Source organism: Emydura macquarii, unplaced genomic scaffold (assembly GCF_026122565.2).
Source record: "Emydura macquarii macquarii isolate MOO-44397 ecotype Brisbane River unplaced genomic scaffold, CSIRO-AGI_Emac_v2 contig_2636, whole genome shotgun sequence".
Lineage (NCBI taxonomy): Eukaryota > Metazoa > Chordata > Testudines > Chelidae > Emydura > Emydura macquarii.
The window spans coordinates 41,564,858-41,571,084 of record NW_027132773.1 but is presented as its reverse complement, the minus strand read 5'-3'; the positions used below and the strand labels follow the sequence as shown (position 1 = coordinate 41,571,084).

General features: G+C 39.1%; 1 long non-coding RNA gene across 1 annotated transcript; it reads left to right on the top strand.

Annotated features, from left to right (window-relative positions):
* Nucleotides 1-395: 395 nt before the first annotated feature.
* On the top strand, nt 396-5,723 carry LOC137163719 (uncharacterized). Its single transcript, XR_010922807.1, has 3 exons — nt 396-602; nt 4,910-4,998; nt 5,171-5,723. It is a non-coding gene; the product is annotated as an uncharacterized lncRNA (long non-coding RNA).
* The last annotated feature ends 504 nt before the right edge of the window (nt 5,724-6,227 follow it).

Here is a 6,227-nt window from a genome sequence, read left to right as displayed (position 1 = left end):
AGGGAAGGGGGGGCTCATAGCAGCAGGGGTGGGAGCAAGTAGTTAACTTCCACAGGGAGTGATGGGGCCGGCTGGCCACTCCCTCCCTCCCAGCTGGTAGGACAGGAGGGTTGCAGGCCAACAAGGCCCCCACTCTGGTAGCAGTAGCACTAAGGGATCCAAGGGGGAGGAATAGGTCCCTGCAGAAGAGTGGTAGCTTAAGAGCCAGAGAGCAGCCCCCTGTAACAGGGTGTGACCAGCCAAACTGAACTAGCCTTGCTATTGAGCCCTCATTAAGGGTAGATGGGAGCCAACTGAGCAAGCCAGCCTGGAAGGAAGGAATTAGGAACAGCTGTAGAACTTGGGAAGGCTATAAAAGCTCCCAGGAAGAGCCCTGTGGAAGGAAAGGAGAGGCAAACACTCAGGGGGGGAAAGCTAGAGCAAGGGAAGGCTGACTATCTTTTGACTAGAAGCAAAATCTGTAAGACCCTTGCAATTGGTGGGAACTGGTTATATAGGAGGTGGTAGGGAACCCATTATAAATGAAGCATACTGCTGGAGCATGAAGCCATTGTCTGGAAGTGATTTGTGGAAGCCGAGGGCCTGGGCAGCAAGGGGGCTAGGTACAAACCACTACACTCCATAACATAGAACTGGATTTTAAAAACAGTCACTTGTACATAATAAGCCATATCTGGGCTAAATCTTGTTGTCCTTACTCGGGCAAAATTCCCATTATTATAATGATTCCATTCAGGACTCATTACACATTTCAAACTTCCCAGGAGCAAACCAGAGACACAGAGGGATGCAAGCAAATTAATACTGCAAGAAGCTTAAATTGATACAGGACTCATGCCTTTTGTGATCTTCAGTCTTTCTGCTAACTCAGTGAATGTGTATGTGCTTTGCAAAATATCTGCAATAAGACAAAGTGGGAGAAAAGGGGGTTTATGTGGAAAGGAGGTGTATATGGATCCAGCATTTTTGCAGATCTGATCTTTTATTTATGTGACTAAGTATGGACATAGGAGCCTAGAATTAAGCAGCTGTTTTTTAAAATGTTTGCCATGTACTCTGGTTTCTCTTCAGATCATATAAATGTTTCACCTTTTACTTAATTATTTGATTCTATATTGCTGAGGAGAATATTTCAATGTGAAAAATCTTCCAGTTTCTTGAAGTCCATGAACTCTGAGGATCTACATCAAATGCTTCCATCAGTTCCAGCAACTGTTGATTATCCATAAAACACCAGTTGAACTCAGGAATGAAATGGTCAAGAACAGCAAAATAAGTTCTTCAAAATCTATTACTGAGACTCGATTCCCCAATATGTCTTTTTTTCAGTGGTACTGTCTAACAGAGAGTCAATGTGAAACTTTTCTGAATTTTTGCAGGACATTTAGACAAAAATTCCATAAATCCATTTCAATGCTGATATCAACAACAAATTCTTTTTTCCACTATTTTTTCCCACTCTGCATCACATCTTGCTGATTCTAGTTCTTTGATCAAGTGTGTAGTACATAGTAAAACAAGTCCACTTCCTTGAAGCTCTAATAATGCACTTCACAGATGAAATATTCTTTCCAAGACAAGTAAATACACTAAGAAAGACCCTAGCTTAGTTTGAAATCTAGTTACCTCATCTGAAACTTCTGAATGATCTGTACTGATTGCTTCTGGTACAGCAAGTATAGCTTCATAGTGTAGATTTGTAGTACTTACTGCTCGGTACCAATAAAGTCACATAGGAGCTGTCAGTCACACTAGCTGAATAACTTTCTTATGGAGCTGTTTTTGAGCTTTAACAATTTACTTGTATCTGGTATTGCTTTTGGCCATAAAGCTGTACAAAGCTTGTACAGTGATAAAGAATTTTGAAAGTACAGGCATATCTGAAATAGTCTCAATTAAAACAAGACTTAACTTGTGGATATGGCAACGAAAGTACATAGCGTACGGTGCTTTTTATTTATTCTTGCTTGAACTCCATTAGCCCACCCACTCATTACACTTGCATTGTCATAACATTGTCCCAGTCAAAATTGCCAATCAAGTATCGTACTGAATGTTTAGCCTTACATAAAGTTTGCCAAGGAATGAGCACCATGTTCAAGCATGTGGTAGGTACCAATAGCTCTTTCTTTTACAGAGCATTCATGAAGGTATCAAATAAGTAGAGAAAGCTGCTCCTCCTTAGAAATCTCTTTAGTCTCATTAACTAAAACAGCAGTCTCAGGTATTATTGTTTTCTCTGCACAATTTACCAAAAACTCAGGTTAGATCTTTCTGATATTTGTGAGACAAGTTATGACCATACCAATGTTCCTTTTTTTTTTTTTTTTTTTTTTTTGATGTAGGTTTGTATCTGTCTCTGATAATGACTCAGGAAACTCGAACAAAGTTTCCTTTATTTCCTGATCCTTTGGATTCACGATGTCTGTAGAAAGCAAGCCCTTGATGTCCAAGGTCTGGTCTACAATATAGAATTTTTCACACATCCCCCAAGCAACATAGTTATACTGACCTAACGCCCTGTGTAGACACCACTGTCAGCAGGGGAGCTTCTCCAGTTGACATAGCTATCGCCTCTCAGGGAGTGGATTAAGTTCGCCAACAGGAGAGCTCTTTCCCCTCGGCGTAGAGCATCTTCATTAAAGAGCTACCGTGGCACAGCATTGGTGCAGCTGTGTCAGTGCAGTGTTTTAGGTGTAGTCCTGCCCTAAGAAAACTGGTTATTAACAGAAAAGCCTTTACATGATTCTTATTCTCCTGAACTTCAGTCAACCTAGAGGTTAAAATTTTTGAAGCAATGTGACATTACCCAGGGTACAATCTGGCAGTTGAACAGCAGTGTCCCCTTAATCCTTTAGCATGGGGTGCTTTTTACACTGCTTTGCTGTCAGACCACCTTCTCCTTCTTGGTTCACACAGTGTTCGGCATGCAAATTTACTTCCGGTTAAATACATGAGCACGCTGACCAGACACTCATGAATTACATACAGGTAGACACCTCTGAGTCCCAGAGTTTCCCCCAGAAATGTGTCTTACCCTATCCGAGACACCATTGAACAATGCAACCTCATAGAAAGTCCATCATTTCATCAAAGGAAAATGATATGGGCACCAGGCTTGTTACTGTAAATGGAATTTCCCACACACTCTAGTCCAAACACACTAGTTAAGATAAACATAAGTTTATTAACCACAGAAAAAGAGATTTCAGGTGATTACAAGTGATAATGCATAAAAGTCAGGATTGGTTAAAAAAGAAAATAAGAGTAATATGCAAGCTAGTACCTAAATTAACAAGTTAAATGGACTTAAAGGCAAAGGTTTTCCTCATCATATGCTGCAGTAAATTTCACAGGCTAGGTGTTTCTTCAGCCTGGGACTACTCCCCCTCTTTGAGAGTCATTGATGTTCTGAGCAGAGAGAAAGGAGGAGGAGAGATGAAGTCAAGTGTTTTCCTCCCCTTTATAATTCAATTTCTTGTGCTAGAAATATCCTTGATGAGTCATGGTGACACGCAGTCCCTTGTGGAAGTTGTTTTCTGTGATTAAATGTAAATTCCTTATTTATACCTTCACCCCTGCTGGAGGATAGCCACTTGAGTAGGTGATGTCTAGGGTGCTAGTGTGTCTTTGTCTCTGAAAAACTGACTTGTGGATGTTACCCAGAATTACAACATATTTCAGTAATAATCCTACAGTAGAATTTTATAACTTTGCATATAGTGTTGCTATACATATTTTAACAGGATTTACATCAGTGTATACTGCATTTAGATTAGGGAGTTATGATGCCAAAGGCTCTGTAGTGGAGACACAGCCTTGGTCTGGTGCAGAAGGCATAGGAAAGGAATAACAATTTCTGAGTTCTATGCCTGGCTCTGCCACATTTCCTGTATGAGCTTGGTCAAGTGACTTAGGCTAACATTTTCAAAATAGGTTCTCAGGGTATGGATTTTTGTGTCCAAATTTAGCCATCCAAGTCTGAAAATTACCTAATCTCCATTTCCAAATCTGTAAGGTAGATTTAATGATACTTCTCTTCTTCATAAATATGTTGTGAGCCTTAATTAATTGTTCATAGTGTGCCTCAGGTCTTTTGGAGTCCAGTGCCATTTATTCCAGTGGGGCCAGGTCTCCATCCTATTATGGTATCCAGAAATGGAGTAATTTTCCAACTACTGGTGCACAATGGGTAATGGAAACAGATATGGGTGCACATATTAGAGTCAGCTGAAGGATATTCAAGTGTATCTTCATCTTTGCTTGCCTAATTCCCCGACTTAATTGAAATATTCCTAGTCACTGAGGTTCAACACACCTGGATGGATGACTCTTCATTGCAGAGTGAAATGGTTGGCTTTCAGTAGTATTATAGAAATACAAGCTGTATCATCTTTTTTAAAACTTTGCTTTATATATTCACTTAAGGCTTCTAGAACATGATGAGTGGAATTATTGATAGATGGAAAAATGATTAAAATGAAGTAATTGATAAACTCCTTGAAAATTTTAAATCTCACTTTCTTTTGAAACTGACAAGGTAGGAGTACCCAGTGTTTTGTAACTAATGATTTAAGCTCACTCAATAATTTGTTTGCTTTACCTTTTATGAGATCTCTTCATTTGAACATTTTTTTTGCATGTTCTTGTCAAGGAGTCTGTTGTCCTTGGCTTACTTCGTAGCAATAAAACTTAACTGAGTTTTTATTTTTCACCCTACCCTTGGTACCCTTGTTTGCCTGATGCAGGTTATGAGTCTTACTACAGCCCTTTTGATCATGATGCCTACATTATTGACAAGCTGTCAAAAGAGGGGTTATCACCAGTGCTTTTCTCAGCTCTGCTATTGATTATGTGTCCGAACGACAAAGAGGCAGCATCATAATAATTTTAATTCCCAAATCAATAGGTCATCGGTTCCTGTTCAGTGGAAGAATGGGGATTTTGAGCAGCTCACTAGAAGAGTAAAAAAAAAAATTTCTTACAAGATGCATTAAAGTAAGTGTTCTTGAACAATTATTTCTGACATTTCCAACAAGCAGTTTTATGTGGATACTGTTTTGATTGATCAGAGTTCCAGAAATATCGCATTGAATGGTTTCAATTTGCATCACATTCCTTTAAAATCAATAGTTCTAATAATTCTTATTTCTTTTTTCCTGTTCAATAGGAGAGACACCATTCATCTCCCTTCCATTATTTAACTTAGCTACTGGATATTGTAAAGCTATTAGTCACACACCAGAGTGACACTCTGCACTGTTCTCTTGTAGTATTTGTCAGCATCCATCATGATTAAAAAAACTTTTACTGGCAGTTTAATGCAAAGAAGGAAATGCAAAATGGATCCAGATTTTTGAAATGCTGAGAGTTAGTGTGTTTGGCTCAGGACTTCTCCAGCTTATTGGTTACCAGCAAGAGCTGGTAGCATTAAAATTTCCTGTCTCTTGACCACCTCCTCTTGGTCACAGAGAACAGTAGAGAAAAAAAATCTCCCAGGATCCTTTCTCCTTGTCACTGTGGAAGGGGAGATCTCTGATGGTTTCTGCTCCTTTGGCCTCTGTGACAAATGGGAAGAAGAAATCCCTTAACTGTTTTGGAAAGGCCTAACCAAAGTACCCACAGATGGATGGATGAGAAGAATCAGCACTGCAGCCAGAAAGACAACACCAGCAGAAATCTAAGTAGTAAAGCCAAATCCCACTTGAATACATTGCAGTAAGTTGCAATATAGTGAGTGCTCCACATAGAAACCCCTGCACTTCCTTAACTATAATCCGGTCAGTTAAACAATTGTAAAATTCTTAAATCTTTATTTTGGTACAAAATAATATTTTAGTCCAATTTTTGATGGCATGGATTTATATAGCAAAATATGCTAGTCAGCACTAAACCCTGTGACAGCAGATCACCGCTGCAGAAGTAGTGTTCTATGCATTCTTTAGGGGACTAATACTTTGTATTTCCAAGCCTCTTCCTTCCCAGAATCTCAAAGGGTTTTAAAAACAGCTAAGCCGCACACTGTTTCATCTATTGATCCATCATAGCTATTTCTAAAACATGGTAACTATTATTAATTATTCCTCTTAAACTTGGAGGTCTGGAAGGACTGACTTTTCAAAAATGATTAAGGAGGTAATAATGTACAGTTTATCTTGGCTAAGAGATAACCAAGGGAGTAAAGGATAATGTCTACAAACATTTAAAGAGTGTAAGAAGTAAGGAAT